Here is a 21482-nt window from a genome sequence, read left to right on the forward strand (position 1 = left end):
CAGGCATCCTTAGCGTTGTGGGGGCCGTTGTGGAGATTAAGCAAGCTATTGCCCAGAGTTGCAGAGTGGGACTCCATGATTGGAATAGGCACCGAGGCAAGAATTATCAGGTCCATGGAATTTTTGAGCCCAAGACCCGCCGAGGCGGGGAATTGAACCCTGGTCCCGGGCCAGACCTCTGCATCAGGGTCTGCCACTCTAACCATTGAGCCACACTTCACCACTATAAGTCAATCTAGATCAGTACAGAAAGAGAACAAACCAGCCGACACATGTTTCGTTACAACGTGGTGCGTTATGACTCTTCTGGGCTATGAGTTTGGGTAGAGGGTCTCTAAAGCAGCGAACCGGTGATAATTCCTACCTAGTTTTGGGCAAACGGGTAGACGATCTAGGATTAGTGGTGCTTTCTGTTCTGTTGACCCGGAACAACGGAACAGAAAGCACCACAGCCTGAAGCAGGAGCTCAGATCTCCTCAACGCCACGGACGTACCCGTCCTGCGCCATCGTGTCTCTACAATCAGAGACATGAAGAGAGGTTAATTCTTAACTCCCCCGATCCTACTCCTAGATCGTGTACCCGCTTGGCTGAAACCGGGTCGGAATTATCACCGGTTCGCCGCTTTACAAACCCTCTACCCAAACCCACAGCCCTGAAGAGTCATAACTCATCACCAAACAACTGAGCGGCACCTTACAATGGTTTTCATTGTGTACAGAGTAAAGAGCAAGTCATATGCTAAAATATAAAGAGTGGAAATAGGGTAAGAGGGAAACCAATGTATTTCTGAAATGTAAACCTGATGCTGAGTTGAGAATTTGTGGGTACCCTTACTAGCATATTATTCAAAGAGCATTTTTCAAAATGTCTTCTTTCTCACACACTAGCTTTCATTTGGAAGGCACAACTGCAAAGAAATCCTATTTATAATAACAAATGGTCTACTTTTCTTTAATGCCACATGTCTTCCAATAAAAATGGCACCCCACTTGTGTGACTGGGCCTGGCACCTGTGACACATTACACCCTAAATCGTGAGTAGGATGCATCACATGTTACTTGGCAGAATTCATGCTTTTTTTTCTAGGAAATGTGGGTAGCTGTGGATTTTGGGCTCTAGCTCAGCTGCATTCGAGGCAAACTTACTAAGCCCAACCATTTCTGAAAACTAGAGACCGGAAGAGTACAGAGTGGCATGACTTGTGTGGCTTTCAGCAGGGTCATTTTACCGTGAGGCCCTTGCAAATCTAAAACTTTGGCTAAAAAGACACATTTCCCTCCAACTTCTGCATCAGAAAGTTCTGGAATGAGTTGGGGTTCACAAATGTCCTACCACCCAACTTTTCCCAAATCTCCCAATAAAAATGGCGCCTCCCTTGTGTGGGTGGGCTACTTCTCGTGTCAGGAAAGCCCCATAACACAACATGGAGACGCCACCTTTTTCCACTGAAAATCAAACCTTTTTTACAATTTGAGTGGCAGTGGATTTTGAGCCCAAACTCAGTGGCACCTAGGTAATTTTACTGGGAAGCCCTTCAAAATCTCAAACTTTGGATAAAAACACACATTTTCAGAAAGACTTTATCCGGTTATAAATCTCTGATAACCATAAAAGTACATTAAAAACAATACACAATTCATAATCTATTTACATATGTCAGTCAAAGCAATAAATAGGTTAAAAGTACAGGGACTCATACATTAAAAACTGTGTAATTAAACAATTAATGTTTGTCTTGAGTGAAAGATGTTTCTAAGAAATACAGAGACAGATGCCACAGTGAAAATATCTTCCAGTTTCCGAATGGCTAGAAAGGCGGGTCTGCATTGTCTCATATCCAAATATTTTAAAATAGGAGTGATCCACCTTCTCCTTGGTACCGTATAAAATTTGCAAAAGAATAAAACGTGGATGTCTGATTGGTTAGAGATATTATCGCACGGGCACTTATATAGGGAGGTAGACCAATTATTGAAGGCCGGGAAACTTAATAATCTAAATAGGATCCCGAATCTTAATCTTATCATTAGAAACCGTTCATGTGCACTCATCCGCAAGGTTAGGTAAGGTTGTATATCCTGAACGATTAAAATCAATTGGTGAGCCAACACATATTTTTTTTTAACATTTCAGTTTTGTCAAAACTCGGGGCAATTCAAGCTGTAACAGAAGGTTTTAACGTAACTCAGCCATTTTACTTTGTGAACACCCTCCAGTTTTAAAACGACCTCCAAAATGAGACGATTCAGATGGCACTCTTCATTAGTCCAAACCCTATGCCACAAAAGAACCGGTTGCACCCGGATAAGATCTTCTAGATATGTCATACTAAGTTCTGTGTGGCAATTAAGGGTTGACGTGCCATCTGGGACAGTGAGGATGTATCCCAGAAAGCTATTCTCGGTCAGTTGGAGGCTGGTGACACTGGAATAGCCCCAAATTCCCGCACCATAAGTTGCCACAGCAATGCAGCTAGTTTTATATATACGAATAAGCTCTTTGACAGGTCTCTTTCCCATTTTTTTGCTAAACATTTTCAAGGCCCTTATGGATTTAGCAAATAACATATTTCTACTTTTAGTTGCACACTTCCATTGTCCTGAAGAGTCAAACAAGATTCCTAGGTAAGGGAAACTAGAAACATGATCCAATGGCTTTTGATCAATAAACATAGTTTTTTTTCTCTGATAGGAAGGTCTGAAATCTGTGGGGAGCTACAATTTCCTACCACCCAGTGTTCCCCCAAGTCTCCCAATAAAAATAATACTGCACTTGAGTGAGTGGGCCTAGCCCCCACAGCAGGAAAGGACTCAAATGCAACATGGACGCTTCACGGTTTTCCACTGAAAACCAACCATTTTCTGCAATCTGGATGTGCGTTTTGGGCCCTAGCTCAGCCAGCACCTAGGGAAACCTGCCAAACCTGCACATTTCTAAAAACTAGACACCCTGGAGTATCCTGGGTGGCATGACATGTGTGGCAGTCACCAGGTAATTTTCCCTGGAAGCTCATTCAATCCTCAAACTTTGGTTAAAAACATACATTTTCCTTACATTTCTGTGACAAAAAGTTCTCAAATCTGCAGGGAGCCACAAATTTACTACCACCCAGCATTTCCCCATGTCTCCTGATAAGAATGGTACCTCACTTATGTGGGTGAGCCTAGCCACAACGATAGGAAAAGGCCCACAATGCAACATGGACACTTCACCCTTTTTCACTGAAAACCAAATCTGTTTTTGCAATTTGGGTAGCTGTGGATTTCGGGCCCTAGTTCAGCTAGCACCTAGAGAAACAGGAAACTTGAGTATTTCTGAAGACTAGACACTTGGATGAGTCCAGGTTGGCATGGCTTGTGTGGCACTCACCAGGTAATGGTACCCAGAAGCCCTTTTCAAACCTCAAACTTTGGAAACAACCACATTTTTTCCTCACATTTCTGTGATGGAAAGTTCAGGAATCTGCAGGGAGGCACACATTTTCTACCACTCAGCATTCTCCCAAGTCTCTCAATATAAATGGTACCTCACTTGGGTGTGTGGGTGTGTGGGATAGCCCCTGTGACAGGAAAGGGCCCAAAATGCAAAATGGACATGTCACCCTTTACCACTGAAAAAACAACACTTTTTTTGCAATTTTTGTAGCTATGGGTTTTGAATGCTAGTTCAGCCAGAACCTAGGGAAACCTGCACATTTCTGACAACTAGTCATCTGGGAGAGTGCAGGGTGGCATGACTTGTGTGGCTTTCACCAGGTTTTATTACCCAGAAAATGTCTAAAATACACACATTTCCCTGTGCAGGAATCTGAGGGAACCACACATTTCCTAACACCCAGAGTTGGAAACTTGGGTAAACCATTTTTCTAATATTTTTAAACTAACATCCCCAACAGATGAATTGTATCATTCCCTTCCTCCCGTCGATTTTCCAATCAGACTACAATTTGATATACTCGTTGTAGTGCAGGCACTAAACTTAAGCAAAGGGGGCAAAGCACCAGGACCAGATGGGGTGCCTGTAGATCTCTTTAAACATCTTCCGGATTACTGGGCCCCAATACTCACAAGAGTATGCATAGCAGCAGCGAAACTGGGACTGATGGAGTCTTGGTCCAACTCCATCATGGTGCCAATCTTCAAAAAGGGGGACCGCCAAGATGTCAAATGCTACCGTCCCATCTCTTTGTTAGATTCTTTAGGAAAAGTAGTCGGTTGAATAGTCCTAGAACAACTCCAGCAATGGGCAGACGAAAGAAAGATCCTGTCGGACTTACAATTCGGGTTCAGGGAAGGTTTTGGAACCGTAGAACAGACCCTCAACCTAAGCATGATCGTGTCCAAGTACATTCACGCAAAGCAGGGGACAATGTACATGGTATACGTGGACTTGTCCTCTGCTTTCGATTGCGTATCCCATGCGAAGCTATGGACCCTTTTGAGAAATATGGGGGTGGATCCTCCACTCCTGGATTTTTTAGGAGAACTATATGCGGAAGCTTCTGCAAGAGTGCGCTATGGGACAAAGGGAGAGCTCACCGCGTCATTCAGAGTAGAGCGAGGAGTCAGGCAGGGGTGCGTCCTACTCCTGGCCCCCTTCCTCTTCTCCCTGTATACTTATCGGGCTAGAGGAGAAGATGTTGAGGTGGGGGCAGGACCTCCCCAGACTAAGACAACGCCTGATTCCCGCACTGCTTTACGCGGATGACGCGGTCATCCTGGCCCGCACACCAATAGAACTCCAGAAATAACTGAACAAATATGCTGAATTTATGAGCGCTTTAGATCTGCACATAAATGTTAAAAAAACTTTTGTTATGGTGGCTGGTGGAGGGCGAACACGTACAAAGAACATCAATTTAAATGAACAAAAACTTGAGAGGACTCCCCAGTACCCTTATCTGGGCATAATGATAGATGAAAGACTAAATTGGAAAGCAGCCATTGAGTCCAGGAGACATCTTTTTAAAAGAGCTATCGTTGCTTTGATGAACTTTTCAGAAAGACTCGGAAGGAGACCTCCAGTCGAGCTGCTAAAAATCCATGCTGCAAAATGTCAAGCCATTGCTCTATATGGGGCCGGTGTATGGGGACACGCTGATGTTGGCTCTCTCCAAGTAGCTGAGAACTCCTTTATGAGATTCCTACTATCCGCCCCAAAGTGTTCTTCCATCTACGCATGTCACGCGGAACTGGGAATCCCCTACATAGAAGATCTGATCAGCCATTGTTACTCTGGAGACGCATTTGGCTATTGGATAAGAACATGCTGACTAAAAACATCTTAGAGGACTCAATGGCACTGGATCGTGCGCACAAAATAGCCTGGCTTACCTACGTCAGGCACTTCTTTACAGACCTGGGTCTAGAAAGGTACTATCTCACCCCAGCAACCCTAATTGAGATAACTAAGAAAGAGTTGAAGCAGAAAGCTATGAACCATCTAGAGACTATTAGAATTACTCTGCTATCAACTAAACAATCTGTACTACATGCAAACATGGTACAGCTCACACCACAAATTCAGCCCTACCTCACACTGGAAATCAGCACATATGACAAGATGCTCCTGACTAGATTCAGACTCAACCTTTTCCATAGACTAGTGGCCTTTCCAAAAAAAAATACTTGGGATCCAAATTTGACTCATTGTCCATGTGATGATACCTATCCACAGACGTGTATGCACACGATACTGTTTTGTAAATATTTTCATCCCCATAGAAAGATCTGGCTATTCCCACTGCTAAAATCCTGGGGTTTCAGACAATGTCGTCCGGCTATGTTATCCCTGCAGATGTTAGATTCTGAGCGCACCTGTTATCATGTACTAAAACATTTTAAATGCATTATCAGGCATAGGAACAACCTTTAAATATTGAATGAACTCATTCTTTTCCATTTTTAAACTTTGGAATTTTGCCAATGTACTGTGCTATGATATCTTTGATAATTCTATTTCTTTTTTAAACATATACATGTATGAATTTTACTGTTGCTTTTATGGTTTTACAATGATAAAAACTGAATAAAGAATTTATATATATATTTAACACCCAGAGTTCTCACACATCTCCTGATAACATCCGTACCCCACTTGTGTGGGTGGGAAAAGAAACCGCAACACAAAAGGCTCTAAAGTGCTTAGGGGAGAGGGGTAAGTGGCAATAGGGGTGCTTGTGGTATTTGGGGCCAAGCTCTGTCGCCACCTGTGGAAACCTACTAACACCAGACATTTTTTTAAAACTAGACACCTAGGGGATTCCAGGATGGCATGCATTTCATGGATCCCATGAGGCTTTCTTATCTATAATGCCCTGCAAACATTGAACTCTGCCTAGAAACACACATTTTCCTTACATTTTTGTGATGGAACATCTGGCATCAGCAGGAATCCACTGAATTCCTAACACTCACCAGTACCCCACTTGTCCTGATAAAAATGCTGTCCCACGTCTGCGTCTGGGCCTAATGCCCATAAAAGGAATGATCAAACCAAGGTCAATGGAAGCCTACTGTCAGACTATGACATCAGAGGAATGAAAGAATAAAATAGTCATGGGGGTTGGCCCCTATGTATAGAAGCGAGTGGGGCTGAAGTGAAAGTAACTCCACTTCACACTGACCCATTGTTTTTAAAAAAGGAAACCTCAGATGTAAGCACTGGAGCTTTCCTTTACACCTTCTCCAGTGTCAGCCAGTGGCCGCAGACACACTATAGAGGGTGTATAAACGTTGGCCCGTGGCCAAAGCCTTCACTTATAGGGCTAAATGATACCTTCCAATAGACATGCTTTGGTTTGCAGGAGTACAAGTGTTCATGGTGCTTATTGTCCCATCAAAATATTTTTAATTTGCATATTGGAAGTGGGGTAGAATGTTCTGCTGAAGAGAAATAGAAGTGGTGCTGGCAAATAGTGTTTTTCACAAAGTAACTGATGAATCAAAAGAACATATGTGTGAAATTTAAAGAGAGATGAGTGTTATAGGTGATTTGCCAAAGGAGCTGAAGGACCACTTGCTAACAGGAAGATCCTAGGTATGACCAGATTCATGTTCCAACTTATAGCGAGGTTAAGCACTGACTGCAATCCTACAACCCATTGTATCTTTTAATGAAAACAAGAAATAGCTGATAACACGTGAAGCAATGGCAGTTATGCAGAAATCATCATATTTTGCAAGGGAAGCAGCTAGGCATATTTGAGAAATTAACAATGAAAACTTTGAAGGTTTACTTAGAATAATAGATGGTGACTGTGAAATGTTGAATTCAATTCATGCTGTTTCCAAACACACATCATGAGTGTAGGACTTGGCATTTTTGGCTAAAGTTCCCTAAACTTTTTGCTTTCCCCCTAGACAGTTTTCCTGACATAGAGTTGCCAATTTAGATGCTTTGGGTACTTTGCCACTGATGATCAGTGTCAAAGTACAAGTGTTCCCTATGTAAAATGTAATAATAATTGGGTAGCCATGATTGGCATGTTTGCCTTACTAGTAAAGTCCCAAGTGATGTGCACTGTGTGTGCCAGGGCCAGTAACGCAAAGTCGCACGTAGAAGGGAATGCAGGCCTGCAGTCTAGGGCCTGCGCGCAGTTTGCTAAATTAGCATGTTGTCCTGACAAGTGCAAACACGTGTCAGGCCTGACTTTTTCCCTTTTGCATACGCATTGGGCACTCTTGTGGTAGGTACTGGGTAATCCCTGGGCAGGGTGCAGTGCAGGTAAAAGGCAGGACATAAACTAAGGTGTGTTATGTCCTGACAGTGAAAAACACTCCATTTAGTTTTTCACTGCTGAAAGGCCATCCTGCCCATAGAACAGAATGGGGGAGGCTGGGTGTTGTGTTTGTTAGCCTAGTTTCCTGTATGTTTATAATGGAGAGGTGGAGATTAATATGTATGAACTCGCAGTGTCATAACACATCTTTCTGTAAAGGTGGTTTTGCCACTGTGTGTTCAGAAACCACTCTTTTAGAAAGTGGCTGAGTTTTTTGCTTTAAGTATTTCTGTGTGTATCAGCTGAAATGTGGATTGTCTGTCTGGATCTGAAAGGTGAGAGGAACTGGGAGAGGTCTTGACCCAGGGAGGGGTTGAGATGGCACCAGGCTGCCCTACATCTGGGGTGCAAAGGGAGGAGAAGCCAGGGAGGTGAAAAGGGCTGGGCTAGTGCTATAAACCAATTGACCCATCCCCTGCTGAGTGATTAAGGATCCAGACCCCAGTATCAAAGGGAGAAAGGTGACTCTGGGAGAGAGACACCCAGAACTGATTTAGGGAGGGGTCAGGGACCCCTGAGCACAAACGAACTTTAAAGCCATTAAGGGGTATAACTATGAGAGCTGAAACCCCTGAACATTGGAATGAAACAGAAATGGATTGAGACTGAAACGGCTTGGACCCATTCAGTGGTCAAAAGGAACCTCTGCTAAAGAAGGAGCAACTGAAGAGACTGCTGTGGAAAGACCAATCCTTGTGTCGTGATCTGGGGCTGGTCTGCAGTTTGCTGTTCTAACCAAGGGAGAGGCTTCAGGGACTGTGCTTGGAGGCGCTGGGTCCCCCCGCTTGAAGAAGACTGTGCTTTGTGGTGTGTCTTGTAACCCTAAGGCCCGAGGTGAGCCAGCTCCCTGCTCCCTGTTTGGAAATACAGGGTCATAAAAGTTTCCGGAGAAGTCCCAAGCAATGCGGTGTACACGTGCTTTTACAGCTTGAGACCCTCAGAAGTTGTGCCTTGTGATTGTGGGCACGCAGGAGTAAGCTGAGTCTCTGACATGCAGGGTGCGTGTTGTGGTGCAGGCCAAGGCATTGGTGAGGAGCACCTGGTCGTTGTGTGGACAGGGAGACAAAGTGAGGCTCGACACACAGTGTGCGTGTCGTGGTGCAGACCAGGGCATTGGAGAGGAGTGCCTGGTTGTTGTGTGCACAGAAAGAAGAAGTGAGTCTCGGATGTGCAGAGTGCGTGTTGTGGTGCAGCCAGGGCATTGGTGAGGAGCGCCTGGTCATCGTGTGCACCGGGAAAAGAGGTGAGATTCGGACGCGCAGAATGCATGTCGTGGTGCAGCCATGGCGTTGGTGAAGAGCGCCTGGACATCGTGTGTACCGGGAGAAGAGGAGAGACTCAGACGAGCAGGGTGCTTGTTAAAGTGCAAGCAGAGGCGCTGGTGAAGAGCGTCGGGTCATCGTGAGCACCAGAGAAGACGCGAGTCGCGAACACGCAGAGTGCATGTCGAGGTGCAACCAGAGGCGCTGATGAGGAGTGCCTGGGTAGGGTGTGCACCGTATTCGAAGTAAAGTCTCCACAGTGCTGAGGGCGAGTCTATGTGTTCACTGAGACTGCCGGAAGAAGGGCCAGGTCATTGTGCCCTCAGAGTGGAACAGCAGCGGCCCGGACCGGCAGCCTCAGAGGAGCTGAGCCGCCGGCCTAACCTTGCCGTACCCCGTGACGGAGTTCGAGATAAAAGGCCAAAGTCGCTGAAGTAGGAGAGGAGAGTGGGGTCGCGTCCCCCCAGGTAACGTGGATCACCACCTAGGGTGGGGTGCGTGCCCGGAGGGACATTCTCTCGGCCTCTCGCTTCTGTCAGCTACGCAAGCCTGTTGCTTCGGCTCCGATCTCAGCCCATGCTGACTCGAGGAGGGGCAGTACTGGGGCCGGAGTGAGAAGCAGTACTTTTGTGTCATCATTGAACCATATTGGGGGCACTGTTAACGGAGCACCTATATCGTCGTATTACATTTTGCATTATTGCTGCAAACAAACTATTGAACTGTAATATGACGCCTGACCTCGTTTGTGCCTGATGAACTACATGCTTAGCGCGCTACACACTGCGTTATTTTTCCTGTGCAGAGTACCTGATTTTAACGTGACGCATTGCATTATTTCTTCATTGCACAGTATCTGATTATAACGTGGCACAGTGCATTATTTATTCATTGTACAGTACATGATTGTAGTGTGACGCATTGCTTTGTTTTTTCCTGGGACAGGGCATGCTGGTAATGATTTGCATTGTATTCCTTCTAGTACAAAGTACATGACTGTGGTGCTACGTATTGCATTGTTTCTCTGTTGCACAGTTCAAGAGATTATCGTTACCCATTGCAGTATTTGTTTTCTTTTGCAACGCGTGTGATTCTAACAATACGACTTGCCTAACCTTTTGGAAACGGTTAGAAGTAAGCTTAACTGTTGGTTAGAAGTGGTGGTTGGGGATTAGAACCTACCAACCCACCGGAAGGAATACTACCCATTCTTACATGTTGCTTTTGTATCATGTGGTCATATCGTATAACTTCTTATATAAAGATTATGCTTATTTTATAAAAAACTTGTGTGGAGTCTATTTTTGGTGACATCATTGGGTTGCTGTGAGTGTGGTTCCACATATTGTACCTTTGTGCCTTGGAGATAAGCCTGGCTGCTCGTGCCAAGCTACTAAGAGGGTGAGCAGGGCTATCTCACACGGTGTCCTTACTTAACCTAACTTTGAAATGAGGGGTCAGGGACTCCTGCATCCAACATTTGGTGGCGGCGGTGAGGGATGTGGACCCCCACTTCCAACAATGAGTATTTAAGTTTGTGAAAGAAACACTATAATTCTGTAAAATAAATGAAGAACAGTACACATCGATATTGCCATTACAATCTACTTGACAGGCACTGAAGACTCATCAAGTGACATGGGACCTTTTCAATGACACAGTCATATATGAACCTCTGGGGATGAATCTTAGGCAATGAGCTACAAGTAAATGGGTTGCAATGAATAATGTGATCTCAGTTCTGGATTGGAATTGTCTCCCTTTTGCCATTTGGAAAGCGTAGTATTCCATGACTCATAAATGGAGCTTTTCCTTACTGATAAATACACTCAAATTTGAAAATTGTTCAAAATCAAAAGAAATTAGGTGGTATGAGAAACAAGAAACTGTCACTGTGTATTTTCAAGCACCGCCCTTGTTCTTGCACTCCAGCGGGAGCAATGCACTCGCCCATTTCTCTTTGGCTGCAGCAATGGCTATATACATAAGATATAAGGACCAGTGGAATACATGGGGAAGGGGAATTGAATAAGAGAGGAAACAGAGACACATGAATCTATTACTCTGATTAGTCACTTCCACTAGCGACTGAGGTTTGCTAAGCACAGCTGGTTATCTAAAGACATAAAAACATACCTTTATTAACTATTCATAACAGTCATGCATTTAAACGTAACAGTGAAAAAAATAATTAGTGATATCTCTGTATAACAACTCTTTCTACTAGTGTGTGGAAGATGGTGTTTCCTGAAACTAACATACAAGAAATTAGTTTCTTACATATATGTGTGTCAATGCTGCTCTGAACGAATGGGATAATTATCTCACACTTTGTCTCTGTGCTCCTTCTATGGAAAATGTGTCATAGTTTCTATTTAACTTGTGTGCAACTGTAAAAAAAAAATAGCAAAAATGTATATTCAATGGCTCTTAATTAGGCACTTTGCATTAATATTAATGGAACTCTGAAGACCTAACACATAATCATAAATTCATAACAAGTGCAACATAGTTATGACTTAAGAATCCTTCCTTCTTTCCACCAGAGAATAACCTTAAGTGAAAAGCAACAATCCTACAGTATTCAGAATAGTTCAAGTTCGATATTAAAAGCAGTTCAAAGTTTGTTTTCACAAAAGAATGTGATTTCAGAATAATTTTCTATATTCCTATTGTTCTTCAAAGAACACCAAAAATGAAGGAACAGTTCGGTAGAAGGACATCCTACATCCACTTGGCAAGGACCTGTCTGTAGCAACATAGTATCATGATTGCCTCGCAATTGCCTCATGACCATGAGCCAGGAGGAAACCTAGAAATCCATGATGGCCGCTGCCTAGCCAAACAGCCTGCGAGTTCATTATCAGCTGAGAAATGTATTTTGCTGTTGGGGTGCTGATGTTCAGTGCTTTCTCCACGCATGGCAAGCCTCTCTCCAGAGAGCTCTGACACTTTACAATTCCTTTTTCCTGCCCCTGGACGTGTGCTGTTCTCTTTCAAGAATCCAAAAATCTGTGGTTTTGGTGCACGCACCACACAGCTACTGTGGTTGTATGCAGTACATACTGAACAGTCAAATATACTGGTTCAGTATCATACTCTTGATTTATTCACGCGTTTTTCATGTTTTTTTCCCGTTTTTTTGCACTTAATCATTGCAGTAGCTGAATAATGGACCCTGAAGAAGGCTGAGACACTATTTAGGTATTTTTGGCCGAAACATGTTGGTCTAGTGATCTACACATCTGTCTCTATGGCTGCACTTGTGTTATCGGCTTCTCCCTGTTTTAATCCTGACACAGGGTAGCTGAATAAAGTCAGAACATTGCTAACCCTGTAGCCAGTTTTAAACTTTCACATCACAGCACTGCACTTTTTTATGCACGCTCCAGCCTTACATAGGAGTTTAGTACACCCGCCTGACTCAATAAAAACATTCCTGAGCTCCTCCCTCATAGAGAGGAGGTTGTAGCCCACGCGAAGACTAGGTCTTTCACGTGAGGAGGCACCCCTATGATGAAGCATGACACCTCTGGTGTGTGAGGGGAACCGTCCTGAAAAGGGAAACTCCCTGTCTTGCATGGCAGATCACCTTAAGACAGCCAAAAAACCTCCTTCTAATACAGACCCGTGGCCCTTTTTGTATGACACTCTACAATGACCGCCAGCCTTTTCTTTCCCTAAAATGGATTCATCATGAGTGGCTTTGGAGTATCGCTGACCCACACTTGCCTCCTCTCGGATGGTAAGCCATGTCCCCTCTGCTTGTTAAATGCTCATTTAAGGTGAGGCGTACGTTCTTTTTACACGTCTCAGCTACCACAGAGTGTGATGTACTGTGGATTCCAACATGCATGGTACCTGCAGACATCTAAAGATGGAACATTCCCTCCAAAAATGTTGCAAGCGCTTCATTGACAGCAAGGGCAAAAGGTGTTGTTCATACCTGTTAGCCAGTTGGTAAGAGAAGCCCCCTTCTGCTACACTCTTTGAATTTTGGAAAGTGGAGATGATGGAACAGAAGATGGTTTATGTCTTTCGATTAGTTAGAACATGTAGTGGTTGGAGGTCTGAATGACAAGGACTATCTTGTTACAGGAAGTGCCATTTATTCCTGTGGTGCATGGTAATACACAAAAGTCGTAATGTGTTTGCAGGTCCTACTTGAGGTAGTCAGCATTAGTTACTATATAAAGGAATGTTCTGTATTCTTCAGTGCCTTGTACTGCCTCGAGGATTCAGTCTTCGTTGTGTCAAACGCCACTTGGACTTAAGTCCTGTATTTCCTCCTCCTGTGTTTTGTCAGCGTGTTTTTAGGCTTGCTTTACCCTTCCTTTGAATTGGTAATTTTCTTTCTAGTTTGCTTTGTTGAATGTTTTCTTATGCCTTGTGCTTTTTCCTCCCTTAAGTACCATTTTATAGCTTGGATCCACTCCTTCTGAGCTTGAGCACCATGGCCTCGTATCTCATTTAAGTCCTTTGGTCACTCTGGAGGGCAGTGGTGAGGTTGCTGGGGAAGATGGCCCCTGTGGTCCATGCTGCAGATGCCAGGGTAAGGTAAGAGAGGTGCCACCTGCCATTAACAGTTTGCTATTTTTCACAAAGTACTATCTTCTGTAAATGTTAATCACTTATTAAACCTTAGTTGGACAAAGGAACGCCTTTCCTAAATCTTGGTAGGATTGTAAAAACCCACTGCTCATGCCTGAATTAATTTGTGTGCAACCTAAATTTTTGAAGGCACTACGTTGTGCACCCTGAGATTTCTGGGGTCTTAACTAGTTGATCTCCTGAACCCCTGAAGGAAATTATGGTCTTTTCAAATGAGAGGAAAAGTGGGAGGTGGATCTCACCCCTCACACCCTTTTATGTGCATAGGAGGTAGGGGGATTGGAAATCAGACAAGCCTGTCAGAGAATCTCTTTCATCTACTGGTGATATCGCAGAGCCCCACAATCTGACCTCCGATAACATCTTAGAATGTACTTTCTACTATTCTAAACAACATGTGAACAGGAGCTGCCATCATAAATACAAACATCTCAGCATTTGAAGAAATAAGCTAGATACAACCATGCCATTGAGCATATGCATCTCACATTCCTAAACTATTTGTATAATTCACATTATATTCATTGGGCTAAAGAACGGTGATGGATCAAACCCAGATCTGTTGACTGGGTGTGAGTGTTTGATTGGTTCAGATGCTCCGTCCATCACCACCCCCTTTTGTACCGCTTTGTTCGACATAAGTTGGCAGGGTATGCTCAGACATGAGTCCCTTGCTCACTTTGCCACTGGATTCAAGCAAGCCTGGCTGAAGACGGCTGTAATGCCGGAAACCGGTCCTAGGAAGCTTGAATCCGGTCCAGGGAAGGCATGGCTTGGCAGATCTGGCTGGATTGTTCCCATAAGGCACAGGGCCAGACTGCTTTGCATATGGCCATGTCTGAACTGGGGTGGCAGAGTGGGCTAAAGACCGGTGATGGATCAAACCCAAATCTGTTGACTGGGTGTGAGTGTTTGATTGGTTCAGATGTTCCTTCCATCACCACCCCCTTTTGTACCGCTTTGTTCTCCATTATCGAGCACCTCATCGGATCCAGCCTGTAGCCCAATCACGCTGATGAGGGCTTTTCTCCAGAAAAATGACTACGTCAAAAACTTCCCAATAGGATAAACCTGGTCCCTTTATCTAATCCAACCTCCACTACGGTCGGCCTTAACTGCTGGCTTTGACCCAGTCTAGTACGACCAGATACTTGAAGTTGGCGCTATGTAAGTTTTAGTATAAAATAATGTAGAACTTTGAAAAATAATATCTTCAGTTCCCTAAATCTGATGATACCTTTGGGGATTCATTAATTTTTGGCAGAGTACCCTGTCAACCATACTGATGGTCCACCTGCTCTATTTAGAGTTGAGCAGACCATCATGTATCTGCCAGCAGTGTGCACTCTGGTGGCAGAAACCTTACACCAATTCCCCAACGGACTTAAGGGCATCAGTATAAGTACAGGAGACCTTTGGCCCTATTTAGAAAAGACAGTCTGAGGTAATTTCTTTTCCTTCAGGACTGCCAAACAAAGTCTAGTGGTCCCAAAATAATGAAAAATAATTAAGAGCCCCTTCAACCTAGGAGAATACTCCCTGGATGGGAGGGTCTTTAGTACTTTGTTTTACAAAAACAAACTCTTGCTTTAGTAAGTTCTCAGCGTCCAATAAAAATAAGCCCAGTGATGAGGCCTCAGCAATGTCAAACAGGGTAATAACCCTTCTAAAGGGGTAAACAGTACCGTGCCCAGGAATAAAGCTGTGTTGCAGGGTTGATATTAATATCAAAATAACCCTCCATAGCTGATTTTCCCATACTATGGCACAAATTTTCCCATCACAATGTATTAAAGAGATCAACCTGTATGAGCCTAAAAGCAGGGATTATTTGCCTTTCTTCCTAAAAACAATTATATTAGTTGTTTACCATGAGGGTGGGATTGCCCCCACTTGTGCTTGGAGGAAAGTCTGAAGCATCTCCTGACTCGGAGCTCTCCAAACAAATCTTTAAAAAGAAATTCCAGTGGAAGATTGTCAGACCCTTTGGATTTCCTGGGCGCTAAAGAACTCATCCCCTCAGATATCTTCTTCAGGGTTACTGGAGCATCAAGAAAGATCCGATCCTCATTGTTTAATCTAGCCATATAAAAGCTCGTAAAAAATCCTCCTACCCATCTACCGGGGTCCCAAGTTCTTCCATTTAAAGGGTTTCATAAAAGTCCCTAAAGACCCTAACAGTATCGAATGTGGATTAAAAACTTCTCCCTTCCTGAACTATTATAGCTAGTATTCCCTTTTCCACCTCATTTTGCCTAGCCCGCTTTGCTAATAGTCTCCCAGTTCTGTCCTAATATTTTTTGCATTCTGGCCTATATTGATGGCATTTAACAGCCACCTCCCTGCTAAAATACTAGTTGACGTTGAAATAGCTATTTCATGCTGAGCCTCCTGGAGGTCCATAACCTTAGTCAGCCTCCGGGTCAATGTCTCCTCCTCTGCTGAGTATAATTCCTTGTAAACCCCTGGATCTCACTTTGCTTTTGCTTCTGTTGATGTAGACTGAAGCTAAGGGTTTCCCCTCGATCTATGACTTAAGAGTGACCCACACCGGGGCCATCGAGGCAGTCCCTCTGCTAATTTCTGAATCTGCTTTATTCATTTTCACATATTGTCCAAATATGTTAAATGCAACAAACGCTTCTTATCAAAGATCCATGACCCCTGGAATTTGGTAATGCCCCCTACTGGGATTTCCAAAACCAGTGGGCTGTGATCTGAGAGATCCCTAGGAAACATCTCTATCCTGGCCTGCCCAGCCAGGGTGGTATATGCAAAAAATCATCCAGTTGTACCAAATTACTATGCAAAAAAGAATAACATGTAAAAACTGGGTCTGGGGCACTGTATTTATCCCACACATCAGTAAGACCATGGTCCTTAACCAGATGCTGCAAAGCCCTACACACACCAGGCATTATCCCTGAGTATGGTTGGCTCCCTTTTGATCATTCTTCCCATCAAGGTGGGTATTTAAATCTCCACAAAAAATAAGAGGGAGTGACCATGAAGTCAATTCTGTATTCAGATAACCAAAGATAGCAGCCTCATCCTTACTTGACCAATAGACTAAGCACAGCGTGAACCGACCGTTACTGACCCCACATTCCAAAATCACCCAGCACCCCAGCTTATCCACGGATGTGTGGCCAACCGCTAGAATTGTTTGTAAGAACCATCGCCCCCTGAATGACAGACTTTGCCACGCACAGGCCAAGAGTGAAAAGCCTAAATCCTTAAGACACCCAGGTTTATACCAGGGATGTGAGTCTCCTGTATACAAACCAAATCTAGTTTCATAACCCTCAAGCCCAATGTGACCCTAACCCTCTCAGCCCTATCGTTGAGACAACAGGTGTTGATTGTACAGATACATAATTTAAATCCTGACATTTGGTCTCCTGCTAAAACCAGCTTCTCTCACATCACCCGGCAGGCCTCCATCAACCCCGCCCCACCCCCCCCCCCCACACCAAGCCTCATAGCCGCTGCAATCATACAAGCTTCCACGCTAGACTCACAAGACGTTAGCTTTCCTTCTTGAGGTGCCAGGGTCCCATCTACAACAGAAGACGGCAAGGTACCCTCAACTGGGTAATCTGAGAAAGTTTCACGGGCCCCAGAGTTCAAGAGAGAGAGCCCAAAATGCATTGCCAGGGTATTGCGCATCTGGCCCAAGTAATATTCCGCTACTGATCCTGCAGATGTAGTCATTTTCTCAGGCCGCAGGCCCCCGCTTCAGGGATCCGTCTATCAACAGTTATCTTCACAGAGGGCTAGTCCCAGCACTGCAGCCCTGCCTTAGTTCTGGCCACTAATGTCCCACCACAGGCTTTCAGACCTCTCGCTTTCTTTTCAAACTTTGTCGCTATATGCCAAACTATGCGGCATCCCGACCTCGCAAACACCCAGCGGGAGGCTCAGGAAACCAGCAGCCTCAGAGCACAGTCAAGCAGGGCCAATCATTTCACCATAAGTAGCCAAGCAGCTAGTGGTTTGCTAGTGGAAGATATACCCGCATTCATTCCAAACAGAAAGTTGCGACGGGAGCAAAAATAAACAAGCATTGGCATTGCCAATAGGTCTCATCTTATGGGACCTTATAAGTGTTTAGCCATGCAACACTTGATGTTGTTGCACCAAGGATATTGTGCTGGACAACTAAACACTTATAAGGTCCCAAAGGGGAGACCTATTGGCTATACCAATGCTTGTTTTAGGGTCTGGTATCAGAGAGTGAACCCCCGAGGGGTGTCAGGTGTCTGAGTCTGCGGGACACGGCAGCTCTCATTCTCACTCACAACGTGTTCATATGTCAGTCAGTTCCTGCAGTGAGTTTAAATGCATGGCTTGAGTGAATCTGTCTTCACAGTTTGCTTTGCAGGTGGAGCTGTAAGGAAGTGCTATATAAATGCAAATCTCGGACTTACCTTTACTCTGAGGCGACGCTGAGATATTTGTGCTCCCCCCACCCCAATACATCTGCCGTGTCGTCCCAACATTTCACGTTAAAGACGAGTTGTGTGAAACGATTTCTATAGAAACAAGCACTTGCGCGGCAGCTGGGGGGGAGCCATAATTGCTACCATATGGCGGCGCTCACTCCCGCAAGTAAATCTCCAGACGTGCACGCGTTGCCATTGAAGGCATTGGAACGCGTGCACGTGCTTGGCTGAAAAGCCAAAGCGATCGCAATAGGTCTTTTTGCCTTTGCAGCGCATGCGCGCTGCGTATGCAAGACCTAAAAAACATGTGGGCCCAGTTAGCGAGGAGGGCACCTCTTTTATCCACTTTCAACGGTGCCTGTCACTCTTGTGTTCCTTGCATTCTCCCTTTGTAACAGTTTTTCCGTCTTTCTTTTCCTCCTTCTTTCCCGTTTGTGTGTTTTCTCTCTCTTGCTTTCGGTCAATGTCTGATGAGGAGGAAATAAGTGCAGTTGTGCAAAAATGGGTGCCAATGGCCCCCACCGGCTCAAATTAAGCCCTGTGAACACCCACTGCCCTCAAATCTCTAGTTCACCATAGGGTGCCTTGTATTCATAAGCCAGTGGGCACTCACATCACTATGTATTCTTAAATGGAAAAAAGACACAGTGGGGGTAAGGGAAATAATCTAAACCATGATGATTGGCACCTGGGTTAAGTAGCTACAGCCGACCTACACTGCCACCTTCTCAGCACTGTAAAACAATGTACATGTTCGCCCCTGCCCAGAAGGCTGTAAAAAGTAATCCAACGGGCACGAAGAAGGGGCTACACTGGCTCAATGCACACCGAAAGCTGATAGTGTTTCAAAGCCTCGTCATGCATATTAAGCATTATATAACTCCAACTTCAATACAATACATTTCACTTAAAGATCTGAACCGTTGTCACCCTTTCACAGAAAGGTGACTCCAGTGGCATAACCCTAGTGAAAATGGTGTAACCAGGACGCCGCATTGGAGGGACATTGTTAAAATCATTATTGATTTTAAAACGTGAATATGATATATCCCAATTGGTAATTGTCCAGTTATGCAAAAGTGTGAAGTGGAATTGGTCAACATCCCGTGTCCAGGAGGACCGACCACCTTTATAACTTCTCCTTTAGACAAATGTATGAACAATACTTTGTGGCAGATTTACAAGAAAGTGATGCATCTCTACAGATGCGTCACTTTCCCTGAACCACCCAGAAAAAACCCTGGTGCCACCATGGATGCGGGGTATTTACAATAGGGCACACCTTGCCGCAAGGATTGACAGATGCGTCAGAAATTCTGACGCATCAGTTTGCGCAAAAGTCACGCATTGCTGGAGTCATGTTGATAGAGCGCGCAGTTCACCCAGGTCACCGAGTTTACCAATTACTTACACGCACCGGGCCCTGGCGTGCAAAATATTAATACACCACTGACATTTGGGGTGAACCGGGTGATGGTTTCTTTTTCTCCACCTGCACGCTTCTATGAGCAATTAAGGTTTGGCTTTATACCTCTGCTGACCATGCACCTGCCTTACCACAGGCACAAATCCTTATGACAGATCTGGAGCTATTAGGGAAAAAGTAGACAGGGGACCTAGAAAAATACCCTTTATATTTCAGAACATACTTATCCACAATTTTCTGTAAATGACCACAGACACCTGATGAAGTTAAAAGTTTTATGTAAGAATTCAAAGAGAATATGCCAAGGCAATCAGCGATATGCAGAATAACACGTCAAACATCAAAATCAAAACCATTAAGTAACTGTGAACTAAGACTAAGACCATTTGAGTATATGGGAAGACTAAAGGTAGGAATTTTTAGAACAAGACTAGTCACTGCAACTTAATACTAGGACATAGGATATGAATGGGACCTAAAACATGTACTTAACCTAAGTTCTTTGGATTATTCTTGCTAAGTTCACCGCAATCGTACTAAAGGAAAGGGGAAACTTGGAACATACTAATAAATTCAACAGTTCAGCAAAATTTCTAAAGGAAGGGAGAGATGTGGAACAAGTCTAATAAGTAAAACATATATGGTTTGGCATTTCAAGAACGAATATCAAAGTCAAGAATATTCCCTTTAAGAAGAAGGAAATGAGTTTAAGTGAGAAAAGACTATGAGAAAACGCAAACCCAAACCTTATATTTACCTAAATGGGAGTGAAGACTAACCCTGGCCACGGGTCAGTTTGGAAAGACGGGGACAGGACCCTCAAGGAATTGGAATACCAGGATGCGAGCAGGTACAGCCCACGGACAGATCAGGACAGGATACCCCTCAGGTTTCGGGTCAAGACTGGGCCTCCCAGGGTACGACCAACACCTACAGCTTCGGACAGCAACGCCTGCGTTACCCCCTCCTGCAAGTAATCCGCCATTAACCCCGATTGGGTTTTCGAATTTCCCCAGCAAAGTGCTTCGCCAGCACTTAGGATTATTTCCACCCCTTAGGAGTTTGTGGAAAGTATGGACAGAGTGCTCCGCAGCACTCTCAGATTGAGCACCTATAGAGTTCGTAGGGTCAGTGACAGGTCTGCTACTCGGACAAGTCGGGCAATTTTCTAAGCTAAACTAGGGCAATTATACTATTTTGGGGTCCCTCAGACCACCCACTAATGTTGCAAGTGACAGCTTCCCACACTATGATTGGTCAGGAGAGATGGTGCGGTCATTACCACCTCCTAGAATTCGACTTTCTCACCCTTAATATTATAATCTTCCTACCCGCCCCTTGGGTTCACGTTCCAATGCATAAGCATACAGCAATACAGTAAAGTTCATGCTTGGTAGCAACAGAATTGCTTCTTCCAAGGTGAGAGTCAGTCTTCCCAGGGATCTTCTCAGGCGCATTGTGCTTCAGGAGCCAGCTGGCTGGTTTCAGCTTCTGCGCAGTAGAGTTTTTCCCTGGTCACCTGATGGATCCCAGCAGAGCCTCAAGTATGGCTCCGCTCCCGAATTTCCCAGCCCCAGAGACGCGGTACATGAAAAGTAAGCGAAAACAAATTAAAATCACATATAAAATGATCACACTGTAGACCATGATAAATTCTAAACATCCCTTACTTTATAATAACTATTAGGTTACGTTTTAGTGCGAAAGGACAGATAGGTTGAAGCAGCTGTGGCAAGCACAGAGCGTGGTAAAAGGACAAGCGGCCATGTTTGCAACAGTGCGCATGTGCAATAGATTCCCTCCAGAATGCGAGTGCGTCACATCACATGGGTATGACCGACGCATGCGCAGACTGAATTTCAGCGAAGCAGTCGTTTCTTTAGTGCAAGCTTCGTTAGTATGGAAAAGATATACGAGCAAGCATCCTGGGGACACCCGCGGGTTTGGGAAAACGT

This window comes from Lissotriton vulgaris, chromosome 5 (genome assembly GCF_964263255.1).
Source record: "Lissotriton vulgaris chromosome 5, aLisVul1.2, whole genome shotgun sequence".
Lineage (NCBI taxonomy): Eukaryota > Metazoa > Chordata > Amphibia > Caudata > Salamandridae > Lissotriton > Lissotriton vulgaris.